This window comes from Tetrao urogallus (assembly GCF_951394365.1).
Source record: "Tetrao urogallus genome assembly, chromosome: 1".
Lineage (NCBI taxonomy): Eukaryota > Metazoa > Chordata > Aves > Galliformes > Phasianidae > Tetrao > Tetrao urogallus.
The window spans coordinates 48,025,129-48,050,094 of NC_136813.1; the positions used below are offsets into that span (position 1 = coordinate 48,025,129).

The 24,966-nt window shown below is 35.3% G+C and overlaps 1 protein-coding gene across 1 annotated transcript in view; it reads left to right on the plus strand.

The window, feature by feature from the left end:
- The window catches only part of GPC5 (glypican 5), a gene marked incomplete at both ends in the record, with an annotated part of 607,225 nt that overhangs the window by 25,738 nt on the left and 556,521 nt on the right, over window positions 1-24,966 (plus strand).

Sequence of the window (24,966 nt, forward strand, 5' to 3'; positions counted from 1 at the left end):
CTTGAATACGTGAAGACTTTGAAGTCCAGGATCTGTATTTTTTCATCTGAGATGCGTAAACAGAGGGTACATGTTACTGAAATTAACGAGGCAATTTGGTGTTGCCAGTTAAGGCAGTTGGGTTGTGGAAACACTGAGGTAATTAAGTCATCTACTGAGAACATGGTTGGAGGGCTTTTCTGAGACAAGTCATCTGACTTAGCTGTTTAAAGCTGTTTACTGTGCTTATGCTTAGTGATTTCAAGTTTTAGAAAATTAACAGAATATATTCTGTGTTAAATTAGGCACTTGAAGTCTCTTTGTAGACTTTAGAAAGAAAGGATAGTATAGCATGTCTAAGACAGATTCTTAGAGGTAACATTCCTCCATGAACAACAGAAAGAGCCTAAGGTCAATATACTCCTAGACTAGAGGTTTCTCATATAATAAGTGAATGATCTGCAAATTGAATCTGTAAGTCACTATAGAATATCTGAACTCAACTCTGAAATTCAGCAGAAATAAAACTCAGAATAAAAGCTAGGGGTGCACTGAAGTTGTAGTGATGGAAGATGTGACTAACATTTTTTTAAAATCATTTCTTCTGTCTTCTGAAGTTCCATCCATCTGAAGAAAATGAAATTTTGAAGTTTAGCATGCATCTCAAATGAAAGGTAACGAAGAATTGGTTTACCGAATATACATACAAATACAGATACATTTTCAGGTTTAGTGTGATAAATAATAATTTAGAAGACAGTTATGAATCAAACAAATTCTTAGTAATGTTGTCCACTGAGCTTTAGTATCATTATGTTCATAAAATTGCAATTCTAACAAGGGATGAGTGAGATATCTTTTTTTCCTATGTAAATATCCCACAAAATGTAGGGTAGACAAGCCCTTTTTTAGAGATATTTTAAATCTGAGAGGAACAGATAGGCAATGTTTATAGTGCCTGTCATAATAAACATCCTTTTTGATCCAGATGTGGCAGGCCCTTCTACATGTCTATTGTCCCCACTGCAGAAAGTCCCTTCTGGTTGCAATTCTCAGCTTTTTATGAAAACTGTAGCAATTGAATACAATTGAAAATCTGAAGGACATCAAACAAAAAGAAATGTAATTCACCTAGAGAGCAAAAGGAGGGATTAATATTAACAGTTCTTAGAGAAAGGTGTGACCGGCACACACACTCATGAGGTTAGACAGATGTGAATTCATACTACAGCTATGCTGTCACTTCTACTCGTCGAGGAAAATGGAAACTATTGTTTATCCATCTAGCCTAAGCAGTTTACTCTATGGTAAAGCTATGGCTTGTGCCACTTGGTTTGAGTACCAGAGAGGAAAAAAGAAAAATAAATGGTAAATGTTAGAACCTGTGAGGACCTAGAAATTTCTTGTGCAGTACAGTGATGAGTATGAATAGATAGAGAACCCAACCCAGATTTAAATCCTTAGTTCATTTTGCATCTGGCTTATTGTCACAGGTGAATTACATTGAAACAAATTACTGATACGAGGTTAACCAAAAGGACTTACCAGTCAATGTTTGATGGTGATCAAGCACTCTACTACTTACTGTGTCTGATAATTAAGCTTGCTTGATGTTCACAAAATATCACACACATATACATGTATATATATGTATATAAATGTTGTGCACATATAAAAAATGTTGCTTACTTTGATGCAAATGTTGGATACCTGGTAAGAAATCTCTTGGCCTCAAGAAGTAACTTTAAGAGACATCGTGGCTCAAGGAGAGATCACCACCATGCAGGGTACTGACATACAGGAGAGCTTGAAAGGCTCTGGTGGCTGCTAGTCAATAGTGTGAAGTTGTTGACTTGTGGTCAGACTTCCTCCCTTCACAGTCATACAACACATACCTTTAATTTTTTATTTTTTTTTTTTCTCCTTAGTAGTAGGCTTTTATTTCCCTCTCCCCAGGGAGCTGGGCTTGTTCAGCCTGGAGAAAAGAAGGTTGCGGGGTGACCTCATTGCAGCCTTTCAACACCTACAGGGAGCCTACAAACAGGAGGGGAATCAACTCTTCAAAAAGGTAGATAATGGCAGGAGAAGGGGAACTGGTTTGAAGTTGAGGGAGGGAAGATTTAGGTTGGATGTCAGGGGGAAGTTCTTCGCAGAGAGAATGATGAGGTGCTGGAACAGGCTGCCCAGAGAGGTTGTGGATGCCCCACCCCTAGAGGTGTTCAAGGCCAGATTGGATGGGGCTCTGGGCAGCAGTATTAAATGTGGAGGTTGGTGGCTCTGCATGTGGCAGGGGGGTTGGAGATTCATGATCCTTAAGGTCCCTTCCAACCCGGGCCATTCTGTGATTTTCCTTTTTTTTTTTTTTTTTTTCCTTACTAGTGTCTGCCAGCATAAAATAGAAGGAGGTCATCCAATCATCTATCAAACACGTTTTAAAGTGTTCATTTAAATTTGATTTTGTTAGATTAGGATATTCTAAATTTTTTTTCTGCAGTTATTACATGCTACCCATTTCCACTTACTCAAAATCACATCTAGATTACAAGCCTTTTTAGACTTACTGTGTAATATATAATTCACTCACACTGTAGAAATTGATTTTAGAACTGCTCTTCAGATCTCAAATTATCCCTAAAATACTTTAAAAATATACAAAATCTCTTCTAGTTGTGTTAAAATCCTGTGGAATATAATATTTAAACCAGTGCTCCAGGCAATGACATGCCCACATACGAAGAAAGAAACACTGACAGAAACATTGTGAGATAGATTAAATGCAGTAAAAAAGAGGAAGTGTATTTCCATTTTCTGTTGTATTTACTGCAAGTGTTCATTTACTGACTTGAAGCTGTAGTATTAATGCACAGCTTTTGGACTCTAGACTTAAAAGCACATAAATTATAAATGAATTCAAGCCTTAAAGACTGAATTATTCCATTTGTACTTTTTTTTTTCCTCTGCAGAAACCCAGATGTTTTAAGATACAGATTGACGTGACTCCCTGTGTCAGTTTGGATTCATTGCTATAGTACTAGTCCATGACTCTCTGATGTTTAGACAGTTTGTAATTTTTGATGGCTAGCTGCAAATTCTGAGAGTCCACTCAAGGTGAGAAAAATACACTGTTCTCCCACAGATCTTATAATTCCCTAGTTGTAGATTTTGACGATTGAAGACCTGTCTGAGCTGTGATAAAATCTTTGAGTAAGTTGTATCATTAGATCATCTAGTCAAACATTATGTATTTACCTCTACATGGAGTTAATAGGTAAAATTTGACTACTGTTTTTTTTGAGTTTTCAGTAGGAGATGATGAAACCATAACTTTATTTGATAATTTGATCCAGTGGGTGATCCTTAATGCATGTGAACATCTTTTCTGGTAGATTAAAGAGTCCTTTAACGTTCAGTATTTTCTCCACATAATATTCTCTTTATGAGTGTAATGATACAATTCTCAGAAATGGTTTTGGTAAGCAAAGCTACTGTCTTACGTGCCTTGTAAAATATTTTATCCAATCCACAAATAGTTTTACTGGTTCTTTCATACAGTATCTCTTTCTTAAGCAGGAAAGTAAAAGTTTATTGTTAAAAAAATACATATAATTTTATGATATCATTCCCTTTAATGACATATACAGAAGCTAAATTTTCTCTATACTTCTCTTGCATTCTTTGTTAATACTTGTTTGCATATATCTGGACTTTTTCATGAACCTGCATGTGATCTTTTATTGCATGTTTTTGTTAGAGAATTAGCTGAGTATGACGATGGGTGACTGCACTTCTTCCTTCACAGTTTCCCCAAGTTATTTTTGTTTCCTAGACTTCAAGGTTTCACCCACTGCTAAGTGAAACTTTTGGAGAACTTAGAATAAAGAGATGATCTTAAATACCTACAGTGTACGGATAACGTCACTCTGATCCTGAAAGTATGCAAGACAGAACTGATACTAAGAAAATAGTAAAGAAGGAGAGCTGAAAACAAGTATGGCTAAGTTACATACAAATAAAATTATTAACCTCTTTGTCCAATAAACTGCATTTTTACTATAAGCAGTATACCTTAAGCTCCCTAAAAAACATGGAGATTGTATGGCATTATGGAAAACTGTGAGCTTTATGTGTTCAAAGTAAATTCAAGGTGGAGTAACTGCATCTTCTCGCTGCCTTTATGGATGATGACTCCCATTTTTGCTTCCTGGTGTGAGATATGAGGTGGACTTGCTTTTTCCTCTGTATTCTTCCAATGAGGAGAGAATGAGGAGAATTCCCTGTTTTTTTCCAGTATTTCCAAGTTTGAATAAGAACTAGCAAAAGAAGGGGATCCACATTCTCTTTTCTAGCAAGCCTGAAGAAGGTTTAAGGCCTCCCTGTCCCACGTAAGAGGAAGAGGGGAAGCAGAGAATTACTAAGCTTTTTACTTATAAAGTAGGTGAAATTCAATTCTGGTATCCCTGGGTATAAACAAAATGTTGGTATGCATATTTCTGGGACTTTCAGTGAAGATGGTAGGTAAGAAAGGAAGAAACGCTTCTTGGCTTTTATACTTCATAGAGGCAACAGAGAAGAACATAGAGATCTTGGGAGTGATCAAACTGGAAGTCAAGAACTTCAGAACAAGAAGTATGGAATGCAAAGAAGGGTGGCCCTTGTGAGAAGCTACCTAGACAGCTGCACAACTCTTAGATAGAAACTAGCTCATGTCATATATATATGAGGATTCAGTCTGTAGGCCAAGTAAGGTCAGACTGCCCTGCAGGATCTTATGTAGCTAAATAAATCCTTCCACTCCAGTTAATTCCTTGCAACTCTAGTCATGTAAGTTATAAGCATTGTGGCCTTTCTTCTGCAGTCGACAGAGAAAAGTAGGCAGGGCTGAAGGCAAATGTTTCCTGACCTGAGAATAAGATCATCAGGATGCTGGAAACTACTGGAAAAGACATGAGGAATAGCTATTTGTGACAAATGACAGTGTGTGTAGCAAAGAAATTGCCAATAGTGGTGTGGAGGCTGGCTGGATTTCTTAGGTAGTTAATAGAAAGTTAAGTGAGAAATGGCTGAGTGTTGCACATAGCCAGTGGGGATTATTGAAGATCTCTAGAGGAGAGGAGGCTTGCCAGACTAGCAGGACATAGATATTAGTTGAGATTACAGAGGTAATGATGTACTGAATTTGGATTCAGATGTAGCAAAACAGAGACCAAAGAAGAAAAACTAAGGATGGGTTGTGTATGTGGGAAAAGACTGAGACAGAGAAAGGGAGAATGAAGAGTGACCAAAATGAGGGCAAAAAAAAAAGGGGAAGAAGGGTAAGCTGTTCAGTTTATGAGGTGTGTGTTTGCCAAAGGCATCTACCAGACAGTCCTACTCAAGCTCGCTGCAGCCAGAAAGGAATCTGATCTGACCATACCAGGAGTCAAACTTCAGCGGCAAGGAAGACTGAACTGGGAGAATACCTTCTGTTTAATTATTTCTGAATGTTTGCATGCTTTTTACTGATAATCTCCTTCTACAAATGTGGCTGATTTCTGTTTTATTTCATGACTGGAAGTGATCTGCCTCTGTTAGAACAGTTATGCATCTATCAATCTCCCATGGTAATATGTTGACAATCTCTGTTTTTAGACCCCTATTACAAGTTTTTTCTCCAAATGGTATGTTCTGTCTGCGTATAATGCTTCCATCTAATTCTCATCTACTTACACTTGTTTTGTTGAAATGAAAAGTGTAGCCTTTGCCCTTAGCCATTGCTTATCTTCCTTTTTACAATCTGAATAAAATGTGTTTATGCATGCAACATAGTAAATTAAAAAGCCTTTCTTTTGTAGAGTAGTGGTAATATATTTATTAATTTACATAGGTATTCTAATTCTGTTGGGAAAAAACTGTTTATTTTTTTTTTCAGTCTTACTAGATCTGTTTCCTTCTGACAACATAAACTTCCAAGAGAAGTATTGTAAAGCAGAGTAACATCTGTTATTTTACATGTTCACATAGCCATTTCTTTTTGGAGTTTCCAATATTCTATATTCTTCAGATGCAGGATGGTTTAATAACAATTTCAATCATAAGCTCGTATAGCCCTGCACCCTACCCCCTGCCCCACACTGTCATGGTAGCTTTTCCCTACTGAGTGACACTGCCCAGCCCTGGGCACATGGTCAATCAAGTCTGGCATGTTACATTTATTACAATGTTTTCCACATATTGATGGAATGAGTTTGACTGATATAGGATTTCTGAAACCAGTGACCCAGTTGCTGTCATCATGAAACCGAAGGTAGCTTTCCACAAAGCGTTGCAGAGGATTTTGAGGAGTGATGGCAGATGTTAGTTGAGTATAATACAAAATTTCATGCAAAATACTAAAACTTTGAGGTGTTGAATCAGTACAGAGGGGAACTTTGTTTAAGTTTAATCTAGAAGTTACCATGATGAGTTATACAGAAGTCAGTGTCAGAAGTGAAAACTCTGTTGACTTCTATGTTCAGTCTTCAACATACTTTTCTTCTGTCAGAAATCTACTGCAGTGTTTTTCAGTGAATTATAGGATAATCTGTTTCTGGAAAGCCAGCTGCTGTTACCAGTTAGTGAAAGTATGATCAAGCATTGATATATATTTTAGAACCACATAAATAAGATATGGAAAGCCTCTGTATTGAATCAATAGTATGATTTTCTGACAAAACTACAGCTGACAGTCTATTAATATAAAAGATGGAGAAAACCTAGAAATTTAAAATGACCTGAGGTTTCTTAGTGAAAGTACTATTTTATTTATAGATTACTTTGCAATTTTAACTTTTTAGTTTTAGAAGTTAATCCTTCCAAGATGTATGAGAGCACAGGTTATAGCTGCCCTGAGGGAATTCATTAGGGGAATCTTACGTAACCGGCCTTGCATCAAACAGTATGTGGAGTTATCAGTGCAAAGCAGATCGCTTTCAAGAAACAAAGGCCACACATCAAAGTGTAAAATGAATCCTGTGTATTTTCACAGATGTGCTCTGTACTGTGCTGCTACAATGAGTAGCACATACTAGCTTTGTACAGCTACATTTTAATATCTAACTGCTTCCCCAGACTATTCTTTTTTTTTCTTTACAAATAAATACAAGAATGTTTGTTCTCAAGTTAAGTATTTTAAGGTTTTTTTTGTAAATGTAAGAAAGCCATATGACACTCAGTTTAATAGCATTTATGGAAAAGAAAAAAGTAAATTTTATGTTAAAAAAAAAAAACACAAAACAGTGGCTGTGAGCTACTGCTATTTAGTGCTGAGATACTGAATTTATGATAGTTTTGTAAGTATGTCAACTTAGTACTCAATAGGAGTAAAAAAAAAAACCTTAACAAAACAAACTAAAATTGAAGTGTTAGGAATTTAGCAAAGAAAAGAAAACAGCACTGGAGTCACAGTAAGCTTGCATTTCAGAAACATTTTGATTTATTTCTAATCACCTCAGAAAAGATGCTGTAGGATGCATGTGATAAACAGAGATTCTTTTTTCACTTTGTCCTCCAATAATAGGAGGCATAAATGAATTTATTAGAAGGTGGTTCTTCTCAGGAAGCTGTGAATTTAACGGCATTGAGATGGAGTGGCTGCAAAACGTTCACATCAATTCAGTTCCACAGAGTAGTTCACTAGTAAATGCAGATTTACCACATCTGGCTAACAAAATCTAGTCTAAATTGGAAACTGGAGAATACCAGGTCTAATGTAAGAATTTTCAGGAAGCATATATAGTACTGCTTCATACACAGTGTTGGTGTAGATGGCTTTTTGTCCTGATCCAGTCCACATAGTATGATAAAATTGTTTCTTTTATTTGGTATAGATCATAGAATAACAAAAACTTTAAGTAGATTGAAGGAAAAATGCAAGTAATGACATGATACTTATAAATTTAACCATTTAATGACAAGAAAATAAAAATCTGAAGTGATGTTAATTCATCAAAGTTCATTTTTTTAAATAGAGGATTGGTAATTGATATCCTAGATGACTAGATAGAACAGAAAGCTCTTGTCATAAAATGCAAAAGAAAACTTAGAATTCTCTACTGACAGCAGAAAACTTCGTTTTTTCTTTCCCTTTATTTATTTATTTATTTTTAGTAGAATGCCTTAGTATTCCTTTTAAAGAAAAGTGAAAATAGAGGAAGTCTTCTGTTCTGCTTTATGCTTGAATGCCATAAACTTAAGAAGTGACTCTTCTTTGAACTTTTACTTTTTGTTCCATGAAGCTCTTGTTCCTTTCTGGAGCTACAATCGAAAAGGTGAGGGGGTTTTTCATTTCCCCTCCCCCAGTTCATACTTGTACCTATGAAAGCAAGGAGTGAGAAATTAACATAAGTTTTGTCATCAGTCTCACTGGAAAAATATTTTAGCTGTTAAATCAAATATAATTTTGTGATTTTGTAATAGACCTGTAGGAAAACAAAAAATAATTACTTCTTCAACTGGGACCATGTTTTCCTTATAATATTAGCTTATGCACTGAAATATAATAATTTTAAAGCATCAGTACCATGAACTAAGTATTTACTGACAGTTTAACAAGAATAACTTGCTTTTGTACAGCGTAGAACTTATTTGGATCCATATCCTTGCTTTAAATATAAAATTTCAAATATCTTTATTGCAAAGAAAACATAGTAAACAAAGAACCTTGTTAGCTCGTTCCCTGGAAAGGATAATTTATTTTACGTGAAGGTTCATTTTTGTCAGCCCAGCGTTATGGAAAGGATCACATGCCAGATGTTGAACTTTTACACATCTTGGTCACCTGGACAATATCCTTTAAAGCTCATAAAACTCTCATTGAAGAAGCAGGAGATTCTAATTATTCTGTTCAAACTCTAGATGTGTAGAAAGGGGAGCATTTCAATGAAGCTGTTGGGTTTTTTTGTTTGTTTGTGGTGGCTATATATTTATTTATTTATTTGGTCTTCTATGATATTTTTGTGGGCTTTTTTCCTGTTTCAGAAAATACTTTCCAGAGCAAAAGGCAGAGTTGGGGGGCTCCCTGGCAACATCTTTGTACAACTGTCTTAAGATGGAAAAACATTTTAGCTGCAAATGTGCCAAAAAAGGGAAGGAAGACAGAAGGGATGCATTTTTATTAGTAAATTAGCTATTCCATAATTCTTTCAATTATCATAGAAGATGACTGGAGCCAACCAGGCTGTTACGAGATTAAGTGGAATACAAATGCTATTTATGGTGTTCCATGTGTAAAAATAATTGTTTTCCTTCACTTTTAATGCTTGTGAGAACTATTCTGAAAAAATGAACTTAATCTTCTCTGTTTCATTGTTGTTATGTTTGCTCTGTACTGATTGGGATGTATCACTGTAAGTTGAGATTGATTCTGTTCTTTAAAATAGATGATCAGGCAAAATATTTAAGATTTTAGCATATATACACTCTTTCAATGATACGTTCTAGGAATTTAGAATGAAATTTATTTATTTAATATTATTGTATTCAGTTGAGAATTCATATGGAAATCAGTCATATGTATTCTTGCCATAACGTACATTTCATATATTTCACTGAAGATTTAAGAAATAATATGGTAGTGAAATCACGTTAGATTTTTGCATTTGCAAGCATAGTAAGATACTGAATGGTTGTTAAGTACACAATATATTAATGTTATTTTTAGCATAAGTACTTTTCACTGAAGTACACTTCAATAAAATTTCAAAGGATGATTGTAACGAGTAGTATCTACTTTTGCATTTATGTGCTAATCTGCAGTGTTGTAGGTTGTCATAACTGGTAAGCTGGATGGTTGCTGTGACTAATAAAGTTCTGTTCTGTATTAAAAACCATCAAAGCATGACATCTCTATTATGTCAGAGGTCAGTAGAGGCCTACTAATGAAAAAAAAATCACTAAAATGAAAAATTAGAATGCATTTGGATTGGTAATCTTATGCTTTGACATATTTATGCTTATTCCCTGATTTATTATTCACTAAATAAATCACTTTTTGTCCTATGTCAACTATAACCTCTGTGTGTGTCCTGTGGGTAACTTACTTTCTTATGTAGGACACACATGTGCTATTTTCTTCATTATCAGCAGTAACCTCTTTCAGTGTATTCCAGTTATTTTACCTAAAGTTAACCCTATGTTTTGATGTGTAGACTTCTAAAATGAAACTTAGAAACACAATGTTTGTCTAGTGAGTAAGAAATAGAACAGTTGAGTTAGAAGGGATATTCAAAGTACATCTAGTCCACCTGCCTGACCTATTCAAGGCTAACCAAAAGTTAAAGCACATTAATCAGAGCGTTGTCCAAATGCTTCTTGAAAACTTGAAGGTACAGGGCATCAATGTGTTTGACAACTTTCTTGGTAAAGGCATTTTTACTAGTGTTTAATCTTAAAGTTAGGGACTTTTAAATATCATGTGATCTACAGATGATAAAACAGTTCCTCTGGATGCATTGTCACTGAATGTTTACTAACATTTTTTCCAATCTTGACCTGTGCTCCATTTAAGTTCCAGCTAAGAACTTTAAGTCTTTGGAAAGTAGAGCTATGTTTTTATTAATCAGAAAATATCAGGGTACATGCCGTGTTCTGGAGTTGACTTTTTTAATTGTCCAAACAGCCCTTGGCTTGTTTATGAGTCATTTAGCACAATACCAAAAGCTTCCTCTATAGAGTTCTGCTGTCAGAATGCCTCGAGAACATCTGTTGTTGGCAGTCTGCATGCTGTTTCAAAGTGGATGTTGGTCATTCCATGAAGATTGTCTTCAGTGACAAAAGATAGTCACAGCTGTATTTAATTTATTGGTAAAACGTGAAGCTTAAGTATATTAGGTGTCACTAGAAATTACTCTTATATCACTTCATTCAGTCTGTCCATAGTCTGCTTTTAATAAAACACTATTATAGCAGCACATAATTAAAATTCTTATAACATTTAGCTACTAGCATTTGGGTTTTTCTTTTCTTTTTTCTCCTCTTTTGAATGACAAGAGTTTTCAAGTTATCTCCTAATGTTGTGCTAAACAGTGCCTTCTTCTTGCTTGTGATATCTAAAGCAAAAAGCTTTAAGTGGAATTTTTATCAGAAGCTGCATCTGATTAGCAATTGTGTTTATGTGAATTTCAGATTAGATCTTTTCTGCATTGCCTTTCTCAGTTGACTCACCGTGATGGAGATTGACTGCGGTGCTGAAATGCTCTTGGTTTAATCTTCCCAGTAAGAAACAAATGATGAAACTGCTACCAAGCAACATCTTGATCAGTTGAATAAGTTTCCTAGACTTTGCAAAAGAATGTGCTAAGCAAACAAGAAGGGTTCGCAGAACCATTTAATCGCAAACTACTTGGAGAGCTGTTCTTTATTGTTTGGAGGGATCATTGCTGAAGTACAGTGGTCATATACTTTGTATTTCATAAAGGCTTTTTAAGAAGGTGAGGCTGACATTGTTCAGCAATAGTATGTGAAATAGCATGTGATAAATGCCCAGAGTTTCAGTAAGTTCAGTGGAATTCTCCTGTCATTCATTCCTAACATAAAAGCCATTCACTCTTAAACTAAATTGTGGTGACGGAGTAGTTAATTAGTAAAGGCTACATTCTATCTTCTTCTGGAGTACACAACCAGTCAGAAGTGAGAAAAGCAGAGGAGCAATTGATTGTTTGGCAAGTTTTTGTAAGTTCAATATTTTTCCCTAATAAATAATACTTAAGTTATGGTTTAATTATTTTTCAGTAATTAGGCTATGGTGGTTCATGAATGTATAGGATACCTAGAATCTATGTACTAATAATTTATGCTGCAGTCTTTCCCAAACAATTAGAAAAAATAAAGAACTTGCATTGCACTTTAAGTGTAGAAAAGCAAGCATGCAAAGACATTGCATTGCCACTACAGTATGTCTAAAGAGAAAGCATATGGCAGTGTGTAGTGAGTCTCTTAAACTTTACCATAAATAAGATCTAAGTGCTGCTTTTGCACATATTCTGTCTTCTATTGAACTTGGTTAAAGCACTTAATATGGCTGCAGTAGAATGAAGTTACACATTTTACTGAAAATCAAAGAGTATAGTCCCTGAAATTCTCCCCCAAAGTAAGGAAAAGGGATAGAACTGAAAATACTTGTACTCATATGAGCTAATGGTAATAGTTTCTCTGGGTGTATAATAATAATAGCATATACTTCAGTTATTATTGAAGATAACTATATGGTTTTATAGCATATGAGACTGATGATTTAGCTTTTATGTTTGTTACTTTTGTAAACAAGTTCTTGTAATTGTGGCATCTATACTTTCTATGTTTTATTCTATTTTATATATTATTTATTCTATGTAATTTGCAATGATTAGTCAAATTTGAAGCATAATACTCAGAAAATACTATGTTTATAAGACAATGTTTAAACCCACAAGTTGATCCTAATTATTTCACCTGAATTGACTATAGGCAAAGAGGTTTTCATAAAGTTTGATTTTATGAGATATGTTTGCAGTGCTAAAAAGAAAATGAATAAAATCAGTTTAATCAGAAATTTTGACCCCTGTTCTTGACTGGCTCTCAGTACTGCATGCAGAAAGAGTGATGATTTGAAATCTCTTGCTTGGTTTTTTTCGTACATGGGATATTGTGACAGTATGTTACTGTCAGCATGCAGAGAGTGATCTCTACCTGATTTATCTCTTGTCTATTTCTGTATGTTTTTGATGATAGTTGAAACAGGTTTCTGTCACTGTTAAGCACTGCAAAGAAAATGTGGAACTGCAGGAAAGAATGTCAAGTTCTTGAATTATATCTATTTTACCTCTCAACACTGAATCCTCAATTTACTTGTAAGCTTTGTAAATAATAGTAAAGCCTGGACATAAAAGTATCAGGGTAAATGTGATTCACTGTATTGCAAATGACATTTCTGGTACAGATGATTTTAGAATACCTAATTGTCCATGTGTCATCATAACAGAATTATTTTATTAACGTACAGAATTTCTCATGAGCTATTAATATTAAATGCAACTTTTAAGTGATAATATTTCAAAAGTTATGTTGTCTGGTCACTACCGTTTTCCTTACAGTTAGTCATTTTTCCCTTTCCCTTTCCCTTTCCCTTTCCCTTTCCCTTTCCCTTTCCCTTTCTCTTTCTCTCTTTCTCTCTCTCTCTCTCTCTCTCTCTCTTTCGCTTTTTCTCTTTCTCTTTCTAACTTTCCTAAAATCTTGTTACAAGAACCTGCAAGCTGCACTTACTAAAATCTGAATGGTCACCCAGAATGAGGCTTGTCTTCAGTCTTGCTGTCGCTACTGCTGAAGTGCACCACCCACCAGCTCACTGTACTCACATCCACTCGTTGATCTCCAAAAATATTCAGTAAGCACCAATGAATATAGATGCATTTTTTTCCACATGGAGGAATTCAGTGGCACACCTTTGCTTCATATGCACTCTCATGTCAAAAGCCATTTTGTCAGACTGCCTCTCTGCTGCCATTTGTCGCATGGCAACAAAATATAATGGAATATTGTTGGGAAGGTTCAATCTCTACTACCATACCACCAATCTTCTGTCAACTGTGGGCCAACATAATAAAATAGGAGGCATTACTTTCAGAGCAGCCTTTACACAACAGATGGGAAGAAAAAGTATGAAATAAGGCCATCTGTGAGAAAGATAGTGTCTTTTATTTTAAAAAGTAATACTCCTTATACATGTGTCATGGTTTTGTGATTTTCGGTTTTTGGTATTCCACATCATAACATCATGGGGCACTGGGACTTTAACTGTTAATGCTCAAGTTCGCGGTACCTGCCCGGAAGAGAAAGAGAACTACATTTTCCAGGGGACTTTGTAGTCACAGAGAGGAGATACAACTCCTGGCAAGGTCACCTGATGCGCTCTTCTTCATCTACTTTTTGTCTCCTTGCTGCTCAACTGGACTGTGCATCTCACCTCAGCCTTGTGGTGAGGCCTATCCACTTTTCAGACGTTCTCTCTCATTATACATGATTTATTAGTTTCAATTGTAATTATATTGTATTATAGTGTGTTATCTTGCATTCCAACACTATATTTAGTAAATTAGTTTATTTTTCCTCAGACCGTTGCTGCTGTTTTTAATTATTTTGGGGTCCCCTGTTCCGTTTTTCCGGAGGCGCGGTTTTTGGGAAATCCCTCCGCCCTGCTAGTCATGGAACTGGGCCGACCCAGCCCGTAAACCATTGACATACATGTAAGCTGCCTGCTGTTCTTACCTTCTTTCTTTTATCTGCTCAGTAGCATAAAATCTTTTTCACAGTCATTGCTGGATGTGTGTGACTGTCTTAAGATTTTTAAGGAAGGCACAAATTTGCATAATTGTTTAATTAGTTTGCTGCATATGTTATGTTATACATTTTCTGCAAGAAAAGCTTAGATATTTTTGCTTTCCTTTCATGTATTGCCTCTACTTTTTGGTATTCTGCATGAGTTCATGCCTGGCAATATGTTATTGTTGATTTTGTTCCTTCCTGTTGTTTATTAGAATGAGTTTTAAGCACCAACTAGAGCTAGACTAATGATGGTTGGCAGAACTAAGGTTTTCGATAATGTTACAACCATTGCCACAACCAATCAACCATCAACCACATGACAAAAATAATTTCTTAGCCTTTGCAAAAAGCAGATATGTGTATCAATTCTGACTTTATATGGTCCCAAAGATTGTGTTATCCTGTATAACCATGTGGTCATAAGAGGAATCTGAGTTTAGCTCTCTGTGTGTCAATATATAGGACATTCTGTATCAGCTTATTACAAGATACTACATTACTCTGTGCCTCTTGCAGGAAGTAAATGGTATCTTGAGCTCCAACAGAAGAGGGGTGGCCAGCAGGGACAGAGAGGCAATTGTCCCACTCTACTCTGCCTTCCTGAGGCCCCATCTGGAGTACTGTGTCCAGACCTGGACATCTTTGTAGCCCCCAGTACAAGAAGGACAGAGAGCTGTTGGAGAGGGTCCAAAGGAGGGCCACAAAGATGATCAGGAGACTGGAGCACCTCCCCTGTGAAGACAGGCTGAGGGAGATGGGTTTATTCAGCCTGGAGAAGGTTGTGAGGTGACCTAATTGAAGCCTTTCAATACCTAAAGGGAGCCTACAAATAGGAGGGGAGTCAACTCGTTGCAAGTGTAGATAACAGCAGGACATGGGGAAATGGTTTTAAGTTGGAGGAGGGGTAATTTAAGTTGGATATCAAGGGGAAGTTGTCTACAGAGAGAGTGGTGAGGTGCTGGAACAGGCTGCCCAGAGGGATTGTAGGTACCCTGACCCCAGAGGTGTTCAAGGCCAGATTGGATGGGGCCCTGTGCAGCCTGGTCTAGTATTAGATATGGAAGTTGGTGGCCCTGCCTATGGCAGGGGTATTGAAGCTTAATGATCCTTGTGTCCCTTCCAACCCAAACCATTCTATGATTCCATGATTCTTTGATTCTATACTCCCCTTACAAACCTCTGACCTTTCATTTGGCAGACATATTTTGATCTAGTCTGTGCAGTAACTGCATATTTCCACAAGATCCAGCTTTGCCTGTTGGCCTGACCGCTTCATTATTTGTATCTCCACCAGGTTTTTGTTGTCTGCAAATTGTATCAGCAGTGATTTTATATTTTGTTCTAAGAAACACAGTAAATCAACACACAGGAGCTTGGAAAACCTCATGGTCTTCTAACTGCAGTGATCTAAACTTGATCACGTTTTCGCTTCAAACAGTGCTTTTTCTTAATTATTAATGGATATAATTTATGTTATCATCTTATTTACCTCTTTAAAAATTAAGAAGGTTGCCAAGAAGGTCTGTTTCCCTTAAAGTTATGTATTGGATTAATTGTGCTTTTATTCTATACCTTTTAAGAACTTTCTGAATTTGCTGTTTCCAAAAATGCTACACCATTTTGTCGTATGAGAATAGCATAAATTATATGAAGGAACTTTTCAAATTTTAAACCTTTTTCAATTTTTTTTATTATAATCAGATTATTTTTTTCCCCATCTTTCAGAAATTATCAGAATCAAATATTTTCTGAATATCCAGATAATTTATTCGGTAGTTTGTAATAGCCTTGGATGAATACTGTTTAATTTGTTTCACTTAGAAAAATTTAGTGGTCTGGTGAACATAATAGAATAAAATGTCTTTGTCACAATATAGTTTCATTTTCTATTTCTTTGGCAGAATTTACCTTTTTCTGTCAGTAAACAAGTTTAGTGTTGGTTTCACATGGAGATCAGTCTTTGTCATCTGTCACCTGGTCTAAATTATTTTGCACTTTGGGTGGAATTTAATTGTTACCCAAATTTAGGTATTAAGATGGGCAGAATAAAGCCCAACTGAAATGAAATTAAAAAAAAAAAAAAAGTGAATGGCTGACTTGTAAATGTGTAACCTTCACTTTTTTGTCAGGTTCTGTGGTTACTTGTACTGTTAGTTGTGGATACTGTGATTCTATCTCACTTACTTCTTGTGGTATTACCAAACTTTAGACCTGATGTTCTTGGCATTGCTGTCATGAGATAACCATAGCTATTCTTTATCTGCTAGGAAGGAAAAATGAACTAACAAATTTCTGAAGAGTTGATCAGTCACCTATCAGGACTGCCTTTTTGGAGCAGTTGTTTCCAACACTGCAGACAGAACTATTTAAGTGATGGACTGCTGTTAAGGACCTTTATCATTATATTTTATAAATTGTTTATAGACAGGGAATTAAAGTGTCCTTTAATTATACCACTTTGCAAGATGATATTGACAAAATGTTGAATTAAAATTACTCTTATTATTTCCTGCTGTTCATGATAGGTTCACTTGATTAGTCATTCTGTAGCCCATCCTTTTGCCAAGTTTTACAAAGTCACATTTTGTAGACAAAACTATTCTTTCTTGGCAGGATGTTCATTTGCTTTGTACCATGGACGGAAATTTATTTCAATGGGGGCTGTTATGCAGAAAAATAACATTGACTAGAATAACCCACTTGAAACTGGAAATCTCCACATAGTTTGGATGCTGTTATTGAAGTTAGAGATCCATAAATATTTTCTGCACTTAAAATAGGCCAAGCTCTTCATTAAGCACTGATAAATTTCTTCCTTTCTGCTGTTACCCCCATGGTTTAAAGAATGCTTTTCTTTATTTACTAGATGATGTAATTGTGTGTGTTGGAGGTATGATGATCTTAATAGCTTACTGGAGGTAAACACTTCTCATTAAATCAGTCATTTTTGTTGTAAACATTAAGTATTCCATGTGGAAATTCTGTTTTTTCATATGATGTTAATCATCACCTCTGTTATAATTTGCTGAAATATTTTTATGATTATATGGAGAAAGAAAATAGGAGCAGCATAATGGCAGTATACAATAGCCATGAAAATTAACCCTGGAGCGTTTAAATTCACTGTATTTCTTTGAGCAGACATGAAACGTGTTGGCTGCATTGGCAGCATGTCATGTGTAGATTTAAAACAAAATGAAATATTCTCTAGCAAGTGCTGATTCTTATATCTTACAGGTAGCTTTACCTGATTAGAAATACAATGTTTGACGTAAGATTCTAGTTAGACTTCAGATAGATAGGAAACAAGCTTTTCCCCCAGACCATTATTATTTCCAATCAGCCCACAAGTAATCTTCTGACTCATCCTTATTAATACTTATATTAGAAATATACAAAAATAGAAATATTCAAATTTATATAATGTGTCAAAAAATTTAGGATTATGTGATGTCAGGAGCAAAATCCGCAGGTTCTTTGCTTTTGCTCCCACATTGTTTTATGTTGCTGTTACTGATTTTGTTTTGTCTTTTCTAATGCTATACATGTTTTGTAAAAGATTATTACAATATGTATGCCAATCAGATTGCACTTCTGCCTGAAATCTTGGAGGGAATTCTCATGGTGTTCATAGCTTTTAACATTGTTTTAATGTTCCTTGCATAATTTTGAAGTTTTCTTAGCTGGCAGTATTTTAACCAAAGATTACAGATACTGGAGGCTGATAATACCCTACTCAGAAGTTCACCAGGTATGCTAACAACTAATCCAGTTGCCAAAATGGTTCCTGAATTTCAACTGAAACATAATTTTATGTACACTGTCTCTCAAACTACACTCTTTATACTGACAGTTGTAATGAATAGACTCTGATAATGAATAGATTTTTATGATATTAGGTCAAAGGATATAAAGTCATGATCTTAATTTTTAGCTAAAAGTACTGAAAGGTAAGGTCATCTTACTGTAGATTTTCAAAGCGCCCATTACAGTATAACTTAGCTTTCTTGTTCTTGAACATCCTCCCTCAAGCAGATTTGCTCTCCTGGAACTTAAGCATTTTACTTTGGACTCAATTGTAATTTGAATTTTAATTATAAAAAATCATTAAGCAATTCAGAATTCACTGTTCAGACTTTTGCAGCCTCATCATATTGTCTTAATAGGTACTGTGCACCAGTAACCTATAGTTAATTTACCCTTTCTGAATTGACCTTGGAGAAGAAAAAATAATCACCTGTTGTATCATGGCATGGATCCTTTGTTCAAATTACTCAAAGTCCATCACCACTTTAAACAGCGAAACAACTAATAATAATACTCAGAATATTTATACTTTCACAGAGGCACGTGAGGCTGTTATCAGGAGACAGTATTATTTGAAAAAGTGTGATCATATTGTTTAGAATCCACATGAGAAGGTAAATAGTAATTTATCAGTGCAGTTACCCCCTGTAGGTATAATTAGTGTTGAGATCACAGTAAATCAATTGCTGTCAGTTACTGACAAAGATAATAGCTCTCGATTGGAAGCTCAGGGAAAAGGTTTACTATATTTACATGTTCTTGTTGTACTTGTACAAGAGACCTCAGTTGAATGCTCATTAACTTCAGAAACATTAAGGACTCTGTTTTCATCTGGTAGCTATTAATAAAATAAGTAATTCAGTAAAGCTTTGGCTTTGAACCTGACCCATGCAATTCTTCACAAAAATAACCTTAGGAAGCTTTTATTTGAATGCACTTTTACCAAAATACAATTCGTTCTTGAGTAGCAAAAACTTTGAAACCAAGGAAAATATTCAGTGGTGACTTTGGGACACGAATCATACAGGACTTTGATTTTAGAGGAATTTGTAGTAAAAAATATCTGGGAAATTCTGATCCACACAATATCTACTGAAAGTTAAGAGCCCAGATTGTTACACAAATATTAGTGCTCTCATTTTCTTCTTTTTGTTCCAGATAGTTTTTGATTTTTGTGAGATTAGTGTTTTAGGAGATACGAGTAAAATGAAAGTTCTACATGTAGAAGATGAATAAAATGAGAAAAGATCTGACCTGGGAATCTTTATTTCTTTTTTCACCCTACATTCCTTTGCTGTTCTCTCTTTGTCCATTTGCAGTCTTTGTATTTTTATGGTTTTTGACTTCCTGTTTTCAATTTGAATTTTTGGTATTTGCCTACAGATACTTTGCCTGTCAGTCTTAGAGAAATTAAGAGTTGTTTAGTCTCAGTTACACGTTTATGGCTTTGAGAAGCTATTGGCTGCATTCTGTCGTGTGCAGTCATGTGATGTATTTCATATAAAATGAAATAAATCCATGTGTTCAAATCTTTGTTGCCTTCCTCATACAGTCTGTAAGCATACCAAAGGATAACAGAATGGTTTGAGTTTGAAGGGACGTGAAAGCCCATCCAGTTCCAACCCCCTGCTATGGGCAAGATTGGCACTCACTGTGTCAAGCTGTCCAGGGCCCCATCCAGTATGTCCTTGAACACCTCATGGATGGGACATCCACAGCTTCTTGGGATAGCATGTAGCAGTGTCTTGCTAACTTCTAGATAAATAATTTCCTCCTAACATTTAACCTAAACGTCCCCTTTTTTAGTTTAAGACCGTTTCCCCTTGTCCTGACACTATGCTCCCTGATAAAGAATCCCTTCCTCCCCATCTTTCCTTACCTTTCTAACATGTATTTTGGAGAAGACCTTGTATTTGTACATTGTTCTTTTTCTGCTAACACTGAAAAATTGAGCTGCTGATTTTCATTCATTAAGTAGTAACATGAAAATGAGCTCCTTCAAATTCTGTAAGATCATACAGTACACAGCTTTGAGTTTTAATTAATAAAAGAACCACATGAGAAAGAAGGTCACAAAAGAAATGCAGTTTGGAATACACCTTATCTAACTTCAGGTGCTAAACTAGGCATAGTCTTATTTGGAGCTTAGTAGCTTGTCTCTGGTGTTGGAAATAATCCATTGTGCTGTACAAAAGTGCATTTCCTATATGGTTAATGGAGACAGTGGTCTCAGGCAATTTAGTTTGACTGATGTAAGTTCTTTCCTTGGCTGAAAATAACAAGTAAGCTTTTGGGATCTGAAAAATTGTCTCATCAGTTTGCTTAGGAGCCACAATCTGTTTTTGAATGCAAAAGCACCATGTAAAAAGTGGGTAATAGCTGTTACCCATCCTGCTGCAGATGACATGCATTTTTGGTGTGAGATCTTACGATCCTGAAGATCTTAGGCGGAATCCTAATGTCTTTTATACCTAGACATATTTATAATGACACTCTAGGCAGGAGAAAAACACAAATCTTTCGGAAATAATGAAATGCAACTGATGCCAAATGGCAAATTACCTTCCAAAACTAAGAGGAAGTCAAGTGAACAAACATTCAGAAAGCCAGTGAAATCTACAAGGTGGGGAATATATATCCTGTCCATGGATATTTTGTTTAATTTGTAGAAACATAGAGATGATTTGCATAAACTAGTTCCCTTATCTATTTTTTACCATTAACTAAAAGACTTTTTTTTTTTTTTTTTTTTTTTTTTTTTTTTTTTTAAAGGTATGAGTGAATCCATATCTTTTTGGCTTTTTGCTTTCAGTTCAGGACAGTAAGTTGGCAGACAGGAGCAGTACTTAGTATTCATGGCCATCCTTTTACAAAGTCACAACTTCTTAGTTTCCCAAAACTAAATTTTCTGTGGAAAGCATGTACTGCAAACTCCTTCTGCCTTCTATACCCCTTTCCATTTTTCCAGATATTGAAAGTACATCTAGAAACAAGCAATGAATTTTATTACTGTGGACATTTTATGAAAAATGTCTTATAATGAGAATAAGTTACAATTTTCTGTTTTGTTACTGAGGCTGATTTGCATTAACCTGTGGCAGTCGTTACTCTTCGTAGACAGTTGGCTCACAAATCTGTTACGAAAACGTGTTTACCATGGAAGCATTTATGTTTCTTGTACCCTGACTAAAGCTAAATTTAAGGGGGAAAAGCCATGCTTATATTATGAGGATCTATGCAAAGAATTTTGCTTCCTGTTAGACTTTCAGAAGTATAGTTTTAAAATATTTTCATGATAATTCTTGCTTTTTTTAGTAATACATGTACTCAATTTTTAATTGTACAACATATGATTACACTGTATATTTAAGGTGCAAACAGTACAGTTCAAAAGTCTGTGATGGCAAACGGCTTTCAATTCGCTGCATGGTAAAAGCAACAGTTTATACAGTGATATAAATACTGCATTCTCAGAATTTGGTACAAGTTCATGGCTTTTCTTGTTTGTGATTAACAAAGATGTGAAAAATTTTTAATATTATTTTTTAAATATATTTTATATATTTTTTATATTATTGTCTTGCTGACCTCAGACCCCAGTGAAGCTGGAGGATACCAGGTTTTGTAAATAATGCCCCTGGAAGACGTTAATATAAAGTTACCTTAATCCTAGAAACTGAAAGCATCTGCTGGAATTCTGTATGTTGTGTGTGTTTATCATCTAGGCAGCTTTCAAAGAATCAGATGATTTTGCTCACAGCAGTGGATTCTGCTTCAGCCAGAGGGCAATTATTGCAATGGATTTAGATAGTGCAGGAATAGTTAGTTTTATAATACTAATTACAAAAAGAAATTTCAAAAGTGAAGTACTTCTCCACTAAATTCATGCATCACTCTTACATCAACTCCTTTCTAATAGCTGACTATTATATCTTATTGCACTCTATTTCCTGCTAACCTAATGACAGCAATAAAGAAGACAGTAAAGTGGATTGTGCAATAGTCAGCTGCTCAGTTATTGTGATATTATGATTTCAATAACAGTTTTACTTGTGCACATTTTATAGTATTTTCACAATCATTGATTTCACAATAAGACTCTCACATTTCACTTTCCCCTATCTTTAAATGAAAAGTACATAATTATTTATGTTTTACAGAAAATTAGACTTAAGTAAAAGTGTTTTCACAACTGGAAAAAACCCACAGAGTATATTAAAATGTAATATTCTACAATGACAATACAAATACTCTACAATATGAGGCAATGAGATATTACAGACATACAGGGAGAACAGGAGCCGCTTTTTGAGTATGAGAGAAATTTGTTTCCCTTTTTTTTTAATAACAACTTATGCAAGCAAAAATTCTGCTAGAGGGATTCCTCTTTTCAGAATTTAGAGGTTAATTCTTTAAAGCAGTCAACAATGTAGTACATTAATGTATCTCTTCAGTGTGTGAGAACACAGATGTTTTTTCTGCATTTATTCCAGTTGATAATTTCAGGCCTTAACATTACCCAAAATGATGTAGTATTGCAAATACTTTAAAAATGCTTATCTCTCCAGTCTTGTTAATTGGAAATGCTGGGATGTTTTACCCAATGAAGTTGTGTTTTTTTCCTTGGAGATCTTCAAAAGCTTGTCTGGACATGGTCTTGGGCAAGCAGCACTAGGCAGCCTTTGCTTGAGGGAGGTCCCTCTCAATGCTGGTCATTTTGTGATTCTCTGATAGATTAAACGGTTTTTTAGTTAGTGTCCTATCATTACTATCTTTTTATCCAGCCTGAGACAGAGATGTATAAATTTTTCCAATAGGAGAAACCCTGGTCTAATTCTGACTGAAGGGAGCATTTTTCATTTTCCCCTTGAAGATGAGGTGTTAGCTGGACATATAAAGGTCGTGGGTCTAGATGTAGCATAGATAGATTAGAACCTGCTTTCAATGCAGATACATAGTTTTGTTTGGAAGGGGATATCTAGAATTCTGTTTTAGGAATATTTTTGTTTTCACACAGGATGTATTTTCAAACAGCAAAGATACAAACCCTACAGACTCTATCCTGTCGCAGTGGAATGCTCCAGATGTGGAGTAAAAGAGGTGCTTTATATAAAAAAAAAAGTTCATTATGTGGGAAATGCTGGTATGCAGAGATGTCTATACCTGTCTTTCCTTAACCTTCAGGAATTGAATAAAACAGATTTTGCCCCATGAGGATCGAGTTTTTTGACACTCCCTATTCATTCATTGTAGCTTAGCAGGTGAGGTATCACCTCACATAACCTCTTGGCAGTGAATAGAGGGAGGAAATTCAGAAGAAAATAAGGGAGTCACAAACAGTTCTTATCTGCTGTATCTTCAGATTCTGGGAGACACCCTGGGCAAGGGATGAACCCACATAGTATTTGGTTTCAGTAGGAAACTAGATTTTCACAAAATGAAATACCGCTGTGGTAGTGGCTCTCAACTATGTTACAAAGCTGTCTAGAATGAATCCTGGAGGAGTACATATTACAGACTTTATTAAGCACACTTTGGAAATTTCTGCAGAAGAAGGTGGGTATTTAAAATGCTGCAGAAAGCAGTAAGTTGTACACCAACTGAAATACAAGAACTGTGGAATGGATTGTTTCCACATATTGTTTGCACAGCTTTATTAGCAACATCTGGATTATGTTTTTCATGAAGATTTCTTTTTAATGTGACGGCTATTCATCTAAATAGTGCAGTTAAATTTTGATTTAATGAGGTAAATGGAGATGAGCTGCATTTGTTGCTAGTTTGGAGATATTTGTAGGACTTAATGATTCTATATATTGAATAATATAATAATACATTAAAAATAATAATAATAAAAAATTTAAAACCTACCAGCACCACCATCACAAAGAAAAAAAAAAAAAAAAAGAGTATAAAAACAAAACAAAACAAAAAAAGCAACATCAGCAATAAACAAATAAACCTCCAAAAAATGAAGAAGCCACCAATAATTATATAGATTTATGGCTATGCTTTGGAATTGTTTTAAGCTCATTCCTTCAGTGATTTGAAATATGAAAGGAGAAAACCTCCTGAAGTGACTTGAGAGCTGCACACCTGGAGCCTCTCCAGGTAGCTCTCTGCAGAGTTTGACTCTGTAAGTTCTTCAAAGCATTTTATCTCCTTGATGATGAGTGCTAGACAATAAAAGATAAAAATGGAATACTATGCAATCTTACATAATGTTGTAAATGTTTAGAAGAGCTTGTGAAATAAAAATGACACAGTATTTCCGCTTTGTAAAGATTATGGTTATGGTATGCTTATGGTATGATTATGGTATGCTTAAATCCATTCCTAGACAGCAATACATATACTCTGAGTGTTCTGAGAGTCAGCAGTCTTCCAAATGCGATTTTGCTGTCTGTAATGACAGCAAACATGGCTAATGAGTGTGGTTTGTGTGAGGTCTCTCAGTCGCTTTTCAGTGAAGTTGTTCAAGAAGATAAGAGGATGACATTTTTAACTGTCAGTCAGATGAGTTGGTTTTTAAACTGCTTGAAGATCACTTTGGCCTTAGTGTATTTTAATTCATTTTCTGTTGTTTATTTAACCTCATTCAAGTCACCATCATGTATAGTGAGAACTTAAGCTCAGTGAACCAAATTAAAAATAACTATTATGGAACAAAACATGACATATTCAGTTTTTTCAAATATGTATTGTACCATTAGGGTGTCCAGGATGATAAATGGTAGAGTTTCAGAGATTTCTGTGTCTGAAATTAAGAAAATAAAACTGTCTTCCCTACTCCCCTTTCCTTTGTACACTGCTCCATTGCTTTACACAGTCCCACTGACCCTTTCCAACATCCTGGACCCTCAAGGT